Raw genomic sequence first — 16,882 nt, forward strand, 5'->3', positions numbered from 1 at the left:
GTTTTTAAGAAAAAGTAGAAAAGAGCCTGGATAACGGGAATTAAAAATAATTACCAACAAAATATGTTTTCTAGTTAGTAGGGACAGATAAGCAAGCTTTAAAAACATTCATTGTACTGCAGGTCATAACTTTAATTGAGGCATTTAGTTCTTGATGATTCAAACTATTTTCTAATTTGATTTCAACTAACATTTACTGAATGCTTATTCTTGATTTTAATAGAGAGCTTCCCACTTAATCATTCTTATCAGAAGTGTTTAATGTCATCATAGTTCTTTCTCTTGATAGCCACTAAAAAGAAAACGTTTGGATTATAAAGAAAATGAATCATTTAAAAAGAGAGGATTGGCCACGTATCTGAGAGAGAGATTTTTTTTTAAACTATGGAACTGTTGGCATTCACAAGTCTTTCCTGAGAGAAATACCCACAAACTACTAATTGAGATGAATATAATGGGTGGTGGGCTAGGTGTACTCCTTTAATTTGGAACTCTGATTTCCTTTCAGGTCTTATAAATATTAGCTCATTTAATCTTTATGAGGAAGAATTATTCCTTGCCATTAGCAATAATTACACAGGCTTTTTTGGTGGTTTAGAAATGTTAAATCTGTGAATGCCAGTGATTAATTGTGTATTTAGCTAAAATATTGCAATCATAGACAATATGATCTGTTTGGTATTTTGGAGATCATTTGCCAGCCTTGTCATTTTGTAGATAAGGAATGAATCCCAGGGAGAGCTTTTCTAATTGCTGTGTAGCTAGTTATTGACAGAACTATTTCGAGCCTAGCGTGTTTAATTATTTAATGCTTTAAAAATATTTACAATGAATGCATTTACCTAACAGTTAACATTAGGGGTACACATTAAATTTTCTTGGCTTTTGTGTATGGCTTAAAATTTAGTTAAGCTGAAATTTTTATATTAAATTTGTTTAATGAAGCTTTATCAGTGCACTTTGAGCAAAGTTTTGATTTTTAGTTTGTTTAAAGGAAATATTTTGTTTGTTTGTTTGTTTTTTGAGACAAATTCTCGCTCTGTTGCCCAGGCTGGAGTGCAGTGGTGTGATCTCGGCTCACTGCAACCTGTGCCTCCTGGGTTCAAGTGATTCTTGTGATTCTCGTGCCTCAGTCTCCCACGTAGCTGGGATTACAGGCTGTCGCTGCTACTCCTGGCTAATTTTCGTATTTTTACTAGTGAGGAGGTTTCACCATGTTGGCCAGTCTGGTCTGGAATTACTGACCTCGAGTGATCTGCCTGACTCAGGCTTCCAAAGCCCTGAGATTACAGGCCTTAGCCACCGCACCTGGCCTTAAAAGGTAAGTATTTGTAACACAAAGCTATCGCATTAAACTGAGAAGATTGTCTTGTAAAAACAGATATACTCCTTCCTTTGAGAAAGGAGAAAGCACAATATGTTGTATGTAGAAAGCACAATTTCTTATCTTTTAAAGTAAATAATTTTCCTTATGCTAAAGCTTAGTGTGTGACACACAATAGGAACCTGAATGCAGTGAAGAACAGTGGGAAAAATTTATGTTTTATCCATTTATTTTATCAAAAGGTAAAGATTTATTCAACTTGTGTTGAATATCTGTCATCTCCCACCATCCTGGGAGTGGAGGCTGAAGAAATGAGATGAATGCCATTTTAGAGGGGGAGAGACCCTTAAATTAGTGGTCACAATTGAGCATGATACAGGTTATTTTGGAGTTATGCATATGTTCTTTAGTAGAAGTTGGAAAATCAACGAACGTTTCATAGTGCACATAAATGTTGAAGACTGAGTAGCAGTTGGTCTAAACAAGCTGATTTGTACATGTCAAATATGTCTTTTCATTAATTGATTTTGGCTAATGACTTCTTTGAATATATACCTGTAGAGATGTTTTCTATAATGTTAGAAAATGCTCTTAAAGAAGAGTGGCAGAATTTAGGAAGCTTTCTTCCATTGAACCTTTTATTTGTTACTTTTTAGTACTATAGTGAAACATTTATGCATGTCTTGGCTAGAGATGAAGTGGGTTGTTAATATGTTTAAGAATATTTTCTTCCTTGTCAACATTTTAATGACTATGGCATTGCTTGATATGAGGTATTACATTATTTATTCAACCTCTTTTAACTGTGGAAAGTTAAATTTTAAAATAAACAATTTAATTTGAACACCAATATGTTAAAATGGTTTATGTCTTATGTTTAATTAGAATGTCTTCTATTCTTATGAAAAAATATCTTTTTCCTTGCCTTCTTTGTTGTTGGTCTTCCATTTGCCTTATCATTTGTACTACGGAAAATGTCTTTTTATTTCTAAATTTAATCAAAATCTGATAAATGATTTTGTATCGTCATCTTTATCCGAAAGTCTAGAGCTAGTATTTTTTAAGATAGTTACGTCAACTTCACACATTCTACTGTTATAGTTCTAATCTTTAAAAAATTTAGAACGTATCTAGGCATCGAGGATTTATGCTTTTTGACCTTTGAAAGGGTCAAAAAGCTATTTTGAGGTATTGAGGATTTATGCTTTTTGACCTTTGAAAGGGTCAAAAAGCTATTTTGAGGTATTGAGGATTTATGCTTTTTGACCTTTGAAAGGACATTAAATTTCTTGTTTTTCTGATTTAGAAAATGGCAAAAAAAAATATGCTTTCACTTCTTACGGAAATTAAAAATGTATTTTATGCTATAAAACATTGGTGCTGACAAACCCAATTAATTCTGTAAACAATTACATTTGGAAATTTATCTGAGTTCAAATTATAGTTGTTGACAATTACGTTTTATATGTAATTCTAGTTGTAATATTAAGGTGAACTATATGAAATTGCCATTTTGTAGGTCAAGACAATTAAGCATTAGCAATTTCATAGGATTCAACCAATAAATGTATACTAGATATCAATAGGTGATCTTATTCTTTAGCTGCTTTTCTACCAAATCTTTCTGTTCTTTCATTTCATATTTAGTATAGCTCCCCACCCCCAGTTTTTACTTCCAGTCCAGTTTACGGTCTGTAAGGGCTGCAGGTATGTTAGAAAACCAGTAAAGGCCACGGTAGTGGGATACTAGAGAAGCTTTATGGGAAGGAAGTCTGCTGGTCTCATCATGATTGTTTTATGCTGCTTTTATCAGCTTTGGCATTATATGGGAGAATTTCTCTTTTGGATTAAATATAGACAATCTTCAGACGTACTAAAGAACCTATTGGAAATAACCATCTTCAAAAACCCATTTTGGGTCCATCAGTTCCACATACGTAGTTTCATCACACTTTTCTTCTCAAGTTTCTAGACCTCTTAGTCATATTACCAGAGTGGTAATCCTGGTTTTTATCTTATGACATGACATTTTTTTCCTCCTTTGAAGACCCTGATCTTGGTGTAGTTGTTCTTCAGGTTTTTCTTTCAAACTTTGTCTATTTTGGTGCTTTCTTTGGTTCTTTTGATTGCCCACTTAATCATCCTGGATTTTCCTATTCTTGTAACCTGTATAAGGTCTCATAATAATCAATCTTTTTTTTTCCCCCCTCAAATTTTTTTTTATGGATACAGAGGGTCTCACTTTGTCAGGCTGGAGTACAGTGGTGCGCTCATGGCTCACTGCAGTCTCAACCTACTGGGCTCAAGTGATTCACCTCAGCCTTCTGAATAGCAGGGATTACAAGCACATGCCACCATACCAAGCTAGTTTTTTTGTTTTTATTTCTGGTAGAGGGGTGTCTTGCTATGTTGCCCAGGCTGGTCTTGAACTTCTTGCCTCAAGTAATCCTCCTGCCTTGGCCTCCCAAAGTGTTGAGATTATGGACATGAGCCACCACATCCTGCTAAATCAATCATTTTTCTGATGCTTTTACCTAATATGCTGAATCATGCAGATTTGCAGGTGCTTGACGATCATTCAATCAATTCTATATTCCTCTTTTGTCAAAATTTTCACAAATTTTAGCTGTCCCTTCTTCCCCTCCTTTCTTTTACAGCTCAACTCCTTACCCCATTGTGGTTCTTAGGAGATGATCTGAGAATTTTGAATTTTGAAATAATCTATAATAAGTTCTTAAGATAACTTCCTATCTGCTGGAAGGTAGGAGATCTAGAACCTTGACCTGGTTTTTCCACTACCCTGATCAAATTCATATAAACTGTGAGACCTCTGTGTTCAGAATTAATACATCTCCATACCTATTTGTGCTTTCAATTCAGTAGGATGTATGAGATCTTGTAATAGATAAACTTCTTTATGTTTTTTATCTCATCTATTTCTGACCCTTAAGCAATTAAATTCCCACATGTAACTCTTCAGCACCTCCCTAACATTGGTTCCTTCCCTTTTGCTTTAAGCATGTACATTTCTCATATATAATAAATATATTTACATAATCACCTAAGTCTTATCTTACTGAAACTTGCAGAGGTAATTACTAATCACATACCTAATTTATTTTTTCTCTAAAAGTTTTAATTTTAAAAATTTTGCTTTTGATTTAGAAACTGTTTTGGTTCAAGCTTTTATGGTATTGCTTGGACTATTTCAGTGGATTTCTAATATAGTTCCTTGCTTCCAATTACTTTTACCACTTCAATTTATTTTTTCCCATTATAGTTGCAGAGTCATTTCTCCAAAACATGTTTGATTTGGTTACTTCCAGGCTTTATATCCTGGGATTATTTCCAAGTACTTGCAGAAGAATCCATTATGTGCAATCCATACCAAAGTCTAGTCATGTGGAACTTCACATTATTTCTGGATTGTGCCGTTTGTTCTCTTTGTCTTTGTACAGGTAGGTATAACTGCCTGACCTTCTCTTCTTTTCCTGTTCTGATAGTGGAATACTCTTTTAAACCTTATCAAACTGGTTCAGATGTCACCTCTGTGAACCAGTATTTCCCAGACCTCCTTTGTATATTTAATCACTCTTTTGGAGTGTTCCCATAACATTAGAGATTGATCTCTACCATACCACTTATATTTTATTTGTAGGTGGCAGTGAGGAGTGATTAACACTTAAACAGTGTTTGATAAAATCCACATATGATGAAAGAAATGAGTTAAGTATTCCTTCCAGGACCCATGGTAGACTAGATTGTAGCCAAATTAATGGTATTTACATATCCAAAGAGAGTAATTTTTCGATAGGCTTTATCTAAAGAAAGAATATATCAATAAAAATAGCTAGAAATGAATGTAATTTACCCAAAATCATTTGGGGGTTGAGAGTATTCTACACTCCAGAGTGGTATTTTGTATATTTCATCAGACTTTCATCACTCCTTGAATGAAATATCCTTTAATGATATTTGCTCCTTTCTGCCCTAAATCACTACTCACCAAGCATCCTGTTTCTAATTTAGCTTCCAGTATACATTAAGACAGTAATCGAATGGAACACTTAGAAAACCTAAATATCTGATCCACTTCATAGTTTGTTTCACTGTATATTAAGTGACAAAACTCTCACAAATCTTATTACAACCAGTCTGTCAATGCATAAAGATTGATCATCCTTTATATATTAGCAAAAGCCTATTTGCTGCGTGTTCGGAAAAGCTGAGGATGCACCCAGGTGCTTTCCTTGGGAGGCCTGTTGGGAGGCCTGTCTGAAGCTTGTCAGCCTTCTTCGTGAGTTTCTTTCAGTCAACAACTTTTCCTGTCAGTGGTTCTAGTATTCTACCAATCATCCAAACTAAACCATCTTGAAATAACCTTTGAAGCATTCCTCAGTTTTATTCTACAGTTGTTTTATGCTTTATGTTCAGTCACATTCAGAGTTTGGTTTTCTTCTGAAGTAGCTTTTATTTTTGTTCTTTCTTTTTGTTTCAACTACGTTTATCTTAGTTTTTATCTTTAATTGATGAATATATCGCTATGTCTAATTTTCATCATGTGTTACTTGAATTATTTCAGCTCCCTACTCCTGCCTGTTTAGAAGTCCTAGGTGATCTTTCTATTAAACATTTCAGCTAAAATACCTTCTCTTGGTTTTAAAGACTCAAGGAGCTAAAATTCAGTCTTCATCCTATTTTCCACAGTTCCTTTTTATTTACTAAGTTTGCTTTGGTTGAGCTAGGTGTTTTGCTGTTGCATGTACCTTCTGTGTTCATGCTTGTCATTTAGCCTGAAGTTCCCTTCTCTTTACTTTTCTATGTGATTTTAGTTTCTATCTTTAGGTTTCATCTACCATATGAAACTTTATCCAATTTAAAAAATTTCTACAACCCATATTCATAGTACTGTGCAATTTTGTGCTCAAATATTATTTTAATATGTATATTTATTGTTACGTAATATGTTAATCTTGGGTTTTAAGCTCTGTTAAGACAAATTCTTTTATAGTAGCTGCGTTCATTCATTGAATTTTCATATGCTTTTTCTATTTATAGATATAATTTTTGTGGTGACATAATTTGAATTTACAGTGATTTTTAACATTAATAAGATCATAAATCATTTGTTATGTAATTTATATTGATATGTAGTTCTTTTTGAAACCACCTTTGTGAAATTATGACAGTAAGAGAAATCTGACATAGGTGACTCCATCTTGCTTCTAACCTCCAAGCTGTCCTAGGCCATTTTTGGGCATAGGCCAGGCTAGCCTTGGGAGGCATTTACTTTATAGTTTAACTTTGAAGCTAGGATGATAATAGTTCCTTCCTAAAACTAATCCCTTCCTGTTAAAACCACCTGAAACTGCCATTTAAGACTAGTGAAAGACCACAAGATTAGAATTATGGGAGGAGCCTGAGTTCTATTAAGATGTAGATGTAGTTTTTATAATCCTTCATTGCTCAGGAGTCATGTGGCCAGAAGTCATAAGATTTATGACTTCCCCAATTACTCCTGTAGATAACATCACTATTTTAATACCTAAGATGGTTTTTTTTGAGATGTTTTTCAGACTGACCACATGCAGACTGTGACTCATGACTCATCTGGTCCTGTGTCCCAGTTGAGTGTATGGAGCCGACTTCTGTTTTCTAAACCCCTATGATTTCATCCCCAACCAAGCAGCAGTCCCCATTCCCTAGCCCCACTGTCCACCAAATTGTCCACAAAAGCTTTTAGCCTCTGAGACTTCGGGCGTGATCAGTCTCAAATCAGTCACTTCTCACTCAAATCGGTCTCACTCAGTCAGTTGAGCCATTTCTTCCATGTGACTGGCCTTGCATTAAGTAAACTTTTTATTGCAGTGCCGTGATCTCTGTAAATTGATATTGTCTATGCAGCAGTCAGGAAGAGCCCATCAGGCAATTATAAATTTAGGGGCTTGTCTGGGGTCTGCGCTTCTGGGTGCCTGTCTGCTATTTGTCAGCTTTCCACTGGTACAGTGGAACTGGGGGTGAGCTCAGACAGTTGCTTATTTGTCTCGAACTGAGGGCCGTCTCTGATACGGTCTCTGCCAATGAGATGTGGTCAACCCTTTGTGCTTGGGCCTGATTGCAGTGAAGAAACAGTTCCTGGAAGATGTCTTTAAATTGGGCTGGTAAGCGTACAAAGCACTACTAACGTCCTCTTCCTTCTCCTGTTCTGGTTGGCCCCTTTTGGGCCAACCTAGCTCTCCCTAGATTGTACAGAGTCTTGGTTTAGCGAGATTTCTCTCCAGTTGGATGGAGAGCAAGGGCTTTTTTGGAAAAACACTCTTCTGGTCTGTATTCTGGTTCTGAGAGGCTTCTTGTCTGTCTTTGTCTGTGTTTTCTTACATGTATATCACTCTGGCTGGAATGGGAAATGTTAATGGGAGACTTTTGCCTATAGTTCTATGAAATGGAAAAGGATGATTTTTCTTTTGTAACATGTCTTGGCCCCGTCACCAAAGCCACTCAGAAAGAGGGAACCTAGAAACCCAGCAAGCTAACAAAAGGGTAAGAATTTCTTACCAGCCAGGCTTCTGGTCTCGGTCTCTCGGTCTCTCTTTCTTTCTCTCTCCCTCTCTCTCTCTCTCTCTCTCTCTCTCTCTCTCTCTCTCTCTCTCTCTCTCTCTGTGTGTGTGTGTGCGCGCGCGCGCAAACTGGCAGAGTGGATGGTAAAAATCACTGTTTGTCTCCTTTGCAAGATTTTGATTAATGGGAAAAAAGATTTATGAGTCTAGTCTTAGGCTGTAATGAATCTGGTGTCTTTCTGTGTTGTTTTATCATGGTGAAGGATACCATAGGATAGAACATAGGTATAGGACCCCTGCAAGCCTTCTGGTCCAGCTGGCCCTGCAGATTGGTTAGTTAAAACTTTGTTGTGGGTTTCTGAGGCAAAAATGGGATGAGGTTTCCCTCTTGTCTTCTTTTGTGTCCATGGAGCTTGACTTTGTGACCACGTGGGGATACTCTCTCTTGGTCTCTGCCATCTGGAGTTAGGAGTTTTGGGGTTCATGTGAGGCAGCTGATCTGAAAGGACTGAAAGTCTGAGAAAGGCCAGCATACTTTTTGGCCCCAGTGTATCCAGTCCTTCAGTGAGTTTTGTCTTAAGAGGTCCCATCCCTATGGGCCTTTTATTGTTTTTTTGCTATCTTAAGCCCATTCTTTCTGAGAAAGAATTATCAAGGATAATTCTGGTGAGTAAGGATGCTTCCTCTACTCCTTCTCTGGAAATACCTCTTGCTTATGTGGTAAAACCCTGGAAAATTACCATCTGAGTTTTAAAAAAAGTTTTTGGGTTGAGTTGCCATTGGAACTAAGTACACGATTGAAAGAAAAAAAGATTTTAGAAATTTTGTATTCTAAACAATTGAAAAGAGGTTAAATAATAGTGTCATGACTAGCCTTGAGAATCCCCTTGTGCAGTTAGAAATGCTTTTGCAAGCTCAAAAATGACTGTGCTAGGCTCCTTCTGGGAAGAGTAATGGTGACTGCCCAGCACTGTAGCTCAGTAGCTAAGGATTTTGCCTTTCATGGTGATGGCCTGGATTGAATACCTGGTTTAGGGATCGAAACCTTTCTGGTTTGACGGTTGTGAGACATTTTGCCTCTTATTGACCCTTTTCCCTTCCATGGACAGCTTTCCATTTCCTGCTTTCTTTCTGTAGAGGGCATACAGGGCTTTGAGGCCTTTGTATGTAGATGATTAGCTGGGAAACTGAGACTCTAGAGAATGTGGCCAGACAGAAATGTGAGTTGTATCCAGTTTGCATCGCCAAACTTTCCTTTCTTTGTGCCACTTTGCCATTTATAAAACCACTTTTCGTTTCTTTGGAAATACCTAGTGTGTCTGTGGTTAAGTCATGATCTTAATTAATGCTTATTGGGGAGCGGGGGGACAGAAGACTTAAAAGCCAGAGGTGTCATCTGTTTGTCCTGGCTGGAGTCTGGTAATAAGAGATTTAAAAGAGTTCTGTGGTTAAAAGGTGAATTAAAAGCTGGTAGGTAAGCTATACATATATTTAAAAGGCCTTTATAAGCTTTTTTTGTCTTCTTGGATCTTGTTTTTTTGAGGAAGTTTTTTGTTTTTTTTTTTTCTCAGTCAACTGAATTGTTTCTCCATTTGCTTCTGTCTGTCCTCTTACTACCCTTGATGCCCACATGAGATGACCTAAGGCAGTTTCTGGCAGCCTGGGTCTCCTTGGGAAAAACAGAGGTACCGCGATTTTGGGAGAAACCTCTGTTTTCCTCATGGAACCGCAAGAATTGTAAGCAGAGCAATCCCTCTCAGAATCGAAGTTGATGCTCTGTTTTGTGTAGTGTTACCTGACTTTTTTTTTACTTTTGGAGACATCAGAAATTATTTGGCATTATGAGAGAAATTTTAGCCTTGGTGTGTAATAGGAGATATACTTTTAGGGTTGGCTAATGGCAGTTATGGAGGGGATATTCAGGTTTTTGCATATTTAGATAAGAAAAGCATGCTTTTGACCACCTGGAAGGTATGGAAACATCCTACCTCCCACTGAGAAGTGAGACTCCTGTGGGAAGAATGGGCTTATTTACTTTGGGTTGTCCACCAGCCTTGGAAAAATGTCCTTACAGTGAAATTCACTATTTTGTCCTGTAGTGTTTCTGTCTTTTGGGGACCCAGGATATGATGTAAGAATGGAATCCTTGATTTTTATCTAGATCTTTCCATGTGAGGCAGACATCACTGATGATTCACAAAACTTCAGTCCACTGGGTCTTGACTCATACATTACCTTCCAAATGCCCTTTTACACCTTTTTGCTGTCAATAGTTTCTCTCTTCTTTTGCTGTGTTCTCATAGAATCCTCTTCCTGTCTTCTTATTACATTGTATTGTAAGCAATTACAATTGCAGTACCATTACAATTGTATTGTAATGCTCCATTTACTCTCCTAGTGAACTGGCTGCTTATTGATGGCAGGGACTGTGTGCTTTTCCCCCATTGTTAGTGATCCAGTGCCCCACACATGTAGTTTGTTGTTCAATAAATGTTCACTGAATACACCAAATAGACTGGTGAAAAAAAGCATTGAGTTGGAAATTGTCTGGGTGCCAGATACATCAGTAACCGGGTAGTTGAGTCATGTTTGTTGTTTGGACCCTGTTTTCCTTATACATAAATTGTTCAAAGATGGCTTGTTTAAATACGTCTAGTGTGAATTCTAAATTTTATGTGAACCTGGGTTGAAATGACAGTTTACATATTCTTTTATAGTATAAATTATATGAGCATCCCTAAGAAGCCTGTCTCAACATATCATGCTGTCACTAAAACACGTAAACAGTCAAGAAACAAATGAATAGGAAGGTCATTGGGATATAATATCCTCTTTTTTATTTTCTCTTTTCTAACTTATTTAGGGAGATAACTGAAACCATTCGGGGTGGTCTGAGTCTCAAGTATATATGCAAATATGCCTTTCAGTAGTAAACAATGTATGCTTTGTTTCAGTCTGTCAGCAGGAAAGCTAGTTTAATGAAACATAAATGTCAACTCCTGAGGTTGACACAATACTCAAAGTTTGAATTTATAAATTGCAGCATGTTTGTATTTAAATTTTTAGAGTTTTATTTTCAGTATTAATAAAGCAAGACAAAATACTGTTATTTGGTACATTTTATTTCTTGGAGAATTGTTTAATTTTTCTTGGTAAGAATTTTTGTAACCTTCCAAGAAACTATTACAAAAATTGTAAGGATAATTCTTTTAGAGACTAAAGGCAGATAAGTTTTTCTTGCTCTTCATGGCCTTATTAACAATAGATGTGGAAAGGTTGGAACCTAAGTTACCCCAATGTTTCACCCTTCTTGGGGCTTATGAGCTATTTTTTAAATGGCTTTCCTCAGTTCCAGTTATCAAGAAAATCAGTGCCTAGAGGCATTGAATCCAGACAGAAACCATCTCTTTGGTCAGTTATTGTTTTGAAGTGTTAATGAAACCATTAAGGCTACTTGAATCAATGACCCATATGGTTGTGTGTTTGAGACCTCAGCCATGGTAGACTTGGTATTTTCATTGCATCTCTGCTCATTTGACCAGTTTTCTATTGTGAAATTTATGTTTAAGATTATGGATAAATTTATTTAAGCATTCTCCTTTAATTAAAAATTATGAAGAATATTCAGGATATTTGATTTTTGAAAATTTCAAAGTTCTGCTTTTGTATAAACTTACACAGTGACACTAAATTGGTTGGTGAGACAGGTTATTGGAATGGTTTGTTTTTGAATTTTAAATGATTGTATTTCTTAGTTAATGAGCTGAGTACTTTATACATTAATACATTAATCCCTGGCATGTACACTGTAATTGTCAATTGCATAGTAATATCTTAAAAGTTGATTTTAAGTTCAACATTAATAATATATTAAATTTATAATACATATAATTCTCTAAAATGATTGCTATTTTGAAAGTATATTCTGAGGATTCGTTTTTAAATGTATATGAAAAGGAGCAACTGTGGTGAACTGTTTTCCACATAATTTAAAAATTCTCTCTCCAAAAGCTTGTGTAGATTCCTGTATTGGAATAAAAGTTACTTTTTTTTTTTTTTTTTCCAGTAGCACATATTTAGTCACCTAAGAGCAGATACATTGTAGGATAGATCTGTTGACTTATACAGAAGAATATAATAATATATTTTTTTTAGCACAGTATTCAGGTGATGTTTTGGGAAATTATTTTCAGCCTCATATAAGAAGACAGAAGTGGCATAGTAAAGAGAGTGAGGTTACATTTTTGTATTGAACATTATTTTAGTCAAACATTAACAATGAGAATGTACCAACTATAGTATGATGTTTGCCTTTCTTAGGGTCAGTCTCTTTAATTTCTTCTTTGCTTTTATGTTTGATCAGTCTCTGAATTCTCCAACAATGTCTCTAAAGTGTATTTCTCTTCTGGGTACCGAAGATACCACTGTAATTTAAAGTTTCATCATTTCTTGTCTGGATTATTACAGAAAGCTAGTTGGTATTTCCTAATTCTAGTCAATCCAGCTCACTGATTTTTGCTTGTTTGTTTTTGCCTTAATATAATTTACATCTTTAAAGATAGATCTATCAGCAGTATCTCATCATGTTTGGTGATTTGGAGGAAGGGGAGAGTTGGGCAAGATGCCCTCTTCCCCAGTTTATACACTGTCTCGTATGTATCTTCTAGGTCAGTCTTTCTGAAATACCATTTAACAGCTGTGACTAGTAGTTGTGACTGACACATAATTTTTGCTGTTAAGGAGCAGAAATCACATACTCAATAAATTATTATATATGTTTGTGAGAGATTTTACTGAATTATTACCTTGAAGATTCTGTGTAATGCTGTCACTTCTTTCAAAGCTAGGCTGATGTTCACTTTGTCCACAAAACTTTCCATGACTATAAAATGGTCTCTTGCTTTTAAGTCTATAATCTCAAATAGACCAACCTTCTGGCATACTTACTAATGTATATCTTGGTCTTGTTCTGCCCAAAAGAGTTCTTTGTAATGGCATTCATTGTATGGAGATTGTAGAACTTCTATCACAAACTACACAGAAAATAGGATAGTAAATTCAAATGATAGGAAATGTGAAAGAAAAGGGTGAAAAATGCAACCTTTGATGTTAGGTCAGTAGAAAAATGAACTGAACTTTAACCTAGTTGATAGAGTTTAAGACATTAAAATATCCACAAATAAAACCATAATTGAGTCAGGTTTGGTAGACATTTTAAAAACAGTTGGGTAACATGATACCTCTAGTTTTGTTCTTTTTATCCCTGTTTGCAGATGACATGATTCTATATCTAGAAAACCCCATAGTCTGTGCCCAAAAGCTCCTTAATCTGACACACAACTTGAGCAAAGCTTTAGGACACAAAATCAATGTATAAAAATCAGTAGCATTCGTATACATCAACACCAAGTTGACAGCCAGGTCAAGAATGCAATCTGACTCACAATAGACACAAAAAGAGTAAAATACCTAGGATTACAACTAACTAAGGAAGTGAAAGACCTGTATAACCGGAATTACAAAATACTGCTCAAAGAAATCAGAGATAACGTCAACAAACTGGAAAAGCATTCCATGCTCATGGATAGAAAGAATTAATATTGTCCAAATGGCCATACTACCCAAAGCAGTGTACAGATTCAATGCTATTCCTATCAAAACTACCAGTGACATTCTTCACAGAATTAGAAAAAACTATTTTAATTCATATGAAACCAGAAAAGCTCGTATGGAACCAAAAAAGCTCAAATAATAGCCGAGGCAGTCCTAAGCAAAACAAAAAAACAAAGCTTCGACTTCACATTATACCACAAGACTATAGTAACCAAAACGTCATGGTAGTGGTACAAAAAAAGACACGTAGACCAATGGAGCAGCATAGGAACTCAGAAATAATGCCCCACACCTACAACCATGTGATCTTTGACAAAATCAATAGAAACAAGCAATGGGGAAAGATTTCCTGTTCAGTAAATTGTGCTGGGATAACTGCAAGCCACATACAGAAGATTAAAGCTGGACCCTTTCCTTATACCATGTACAAAAATCAACTTAAAATGGATTAAAAACTTAAACCTAAAATAAAAAAACAATAAAAACCCTGGAAGATAACCTAAGAAATACTATCCTGGACACAGGACCTGGGAAAGACTTCCTGACAAATATGCCAAAAACAATTACAACAATAACAAAAATTGGCAGATGGGACCTAATTATACTCTTTTAAAGAGCTTCTGCACAGTAAAAGAAACTATCAACAGAGTAAACAGACAACCTGCAGAATGGGAGAAAATATTTGCAAACTGTGGATCTGGCAAAGGTATAATATTCCGAATGTATAAGGCACTTAAACAAATTTGCAAGCAAAAACCAGACAACCCATTCAAAAAGTGGGCAAAGGACATGACACTTTTCAGAAAAAGTGGGCAAGGGACACTTTTCAAACGAAGACATTTATGTGGCCAACAAGCATATGAAAAAAATGCTCAACATCACTAATCATTAGAGAAATGTAAATCAAAACCACAGTGAGACAGTGTCTCTCACACCAGTCAGAATGGCTGTTAATAAAAAGTCAAAATATCACAGATGCTGGTGAGGTTATGGAGATAAGGAATCACTTATGCACTGCTGGTGGGAATGTAATTTAGTTCAGCCATTGTGCAAAGCAGTTTGGCGACTTCTCAAATAACTTAAAACAGATTACCATTTGACCCAGCAATCCCATTATTGGATTTACATTCAAGGGACTATAAATCAAATCATTCTACTGTAAACACGCATGCATGCATGTGTTCATTGCAGCACTGTTCACAATAGCGAAGACATGGAATCAACCTAATGCCCATCAATGGTAGACTAGATAAAGAAAATGTGGTGTTAAATACGTATATACCATGGAATACTATACAGCCTTTAAAAGAATGGGATCATGTCCATTGAAGCAACATGGATGGAGTTTGAGGCCTTTATCCTGAGCAAAATTATGCAAAAAAACAGAAAACCAAATACTACATATTCTCATTTATAAGTGAGAGCTAAACACTGACTTTACATTAACACAAAGAAGGGAACAACATACACTAGGGCCTACTTGAGGATGGAGGGTAGGAGGAGGGTGATGATTGAAAAACTACCTATCAGGTACTATGCTCATTACCTAGGTGATGAAATAATTTGTACCCCAAACCACTGTGACATGCAATTTACCATATAACAAACCTGCACATGTACCCCTGAACCTAAAATAAAAGTTAAATAAATAAATAAAATAGTCCTGTTTAAGAACCATTTTTAATTTCTTTTTTGAGAATTGTCCGGATATATTTTTTTCTTTCTTAAATTAGGCAATTGATCTTTTACTAATTAATTTATAATCTCTATAATATCCAATAAGTAAATTTATCTCTTTGTGATGAGTTATACTTTTCCCCAGTTAATGTTTTTACTTTGTTTATATTATAGTTTCTTCATGCAGAAATTTTATGTTATTTTTTCAATTTGTTTTGGTCTTCTTTATCATTTAGGAGACTGCTATCTCTTTTTGAAAGTCTTTATTCTTGACATCGTAAGAAAAATTTTGTCTTCTAGTAGTGATAATAACAATGACAATAAAAACAAATAGTACTAACATAACTTTGTACCAGGCACAGTTTCTAACCACCGCTTGATGAAGTAGATGGAATTTCTAACTCCATTTTATAGAAGGGGAACTAGACTTGCAGAATGTTTAATTAAATAACATGTCCAAAGTCATATAGCTAGTAGGTGATGGAGATCAGCTTATAACTGAGGCAGTTTGGGTTCAGAATCCATTTTCTTAAACCAATAGGCCATACTGTTTTTTCTTCTTAGATTTTTTTTAACATTTTTAAGTGCTTTTTTGGTATATTAGGTTTGAGGTAGGAATTCAACTTTGTTTTTGGAGTGCTTGGCTAGAGGAGGAGCCAGCAAAGGGTAGGGTAAAGGATTGATCCTCAATGTAGTAATAAAGCAAGGAACGTGGTGTACCGTGAAGTATACTACTGAGATTTAAGTTGAGGAAAAATAATTTGTCAAGATAGAGTGATCTTCCTTTATGGTATATGTTTCAGTGGAATATGCTGAAGTAAAAGTCAGATGGATACTGTGTGGGAGATAGGAGAAAATGGAAACAGTAAGAACAAGTCTTGAAAAGTGGCTGTGAATATGAGGTTGAGAGAATGCTGTCAAATGGGGAAATTACTGTTATTCTTTAGAAAAAAATGAAAGAGACTTACAGATATTACACAATGCTGATAGGAAGGATTCAAAATAGAGAAGAGATTAAAGAAGATAGAGGAAGACTATTCAATGGCAGAAGTTCCTGAAAATCAAAGAGGGTGGGCTCTAAAGCATAGATACAGAGATTTGCTTTCTATAGAAGATGCTCTATTATTTCTGGGGTATAAGAAAAGACAGATGTAGATACAAGTGACTTTGTGAGCTTATTGGTGGGAAGTGAGAGGGTTCCCATTTGATTGTATCTGTTTTTCCTGTAAAGTAGATAGATGTCCTCTACCGAGTGGAGAGTTAGACGTTTGAAGGGAGTTGGAGGGGTGAGGAGAGGAAAGAAGGTTCAAATTAGCCATCATGGAGAATATGGGAGGGACTGATGAGAGTAAACTAAGAGGATTGTTGGACATTATGACTCATTCACTGGAAGTGGGTGGTAACAGCATGAGTTCAGTTTTCTTTATTAGTGACTTTCAGGCCAGTTCTGCCATCACATTTAGTGCAGTTAATGGTTTATGATCACTACCACCTAGGATTAAAAACAGGCATATTACTTTTAAAGCTTGTCAAGCTAATGTTTTTAGTGTGTTGAGTAAATTGGAGAAGGATGAAGATACCACTTTGCACTTCATTTTGATATCCTTAATTTATGCAGAACATTTCTTGAGAATAGATTATAGATGTGTATGCCAATTCATTTTAAGTTTATATTAAACTATGTGATCTTGAATACCTAATTGCCAGAATT

The 16,882-nt window shown here is 35.6% G+C and overlaps 1 protein-coding gene across 4 annotated transcripts in view; it reads left to right on the forward strand.

The window, feature by feature from the left end:
• TMEM161B (transmembrane protein 161B) overlaps positions 1-16,882 on the forward strand; it is a 74,058-nt gene that overhangs the window by 10,534 nt on the left and 46,642 nt on the right. The gene's annotated exons all lie outside the window — the stretch shown is intronic.

This window comes from Rhinopithecus roxellana, chromosome 3 (assembly GCF_007565055.1).
Source record: "Rhinopithecus roxellana isolate Shanxi Qingling chromosome 3, ASM756505v1, whole genome shotgun sequence".
NCBI classification, from domain to species: Eukaryota; Metazoa; Chordata; class Mammalia; order Primates; family Cercopithecidae; genus Rhinopithecus; species Rhinopithecus roxellana.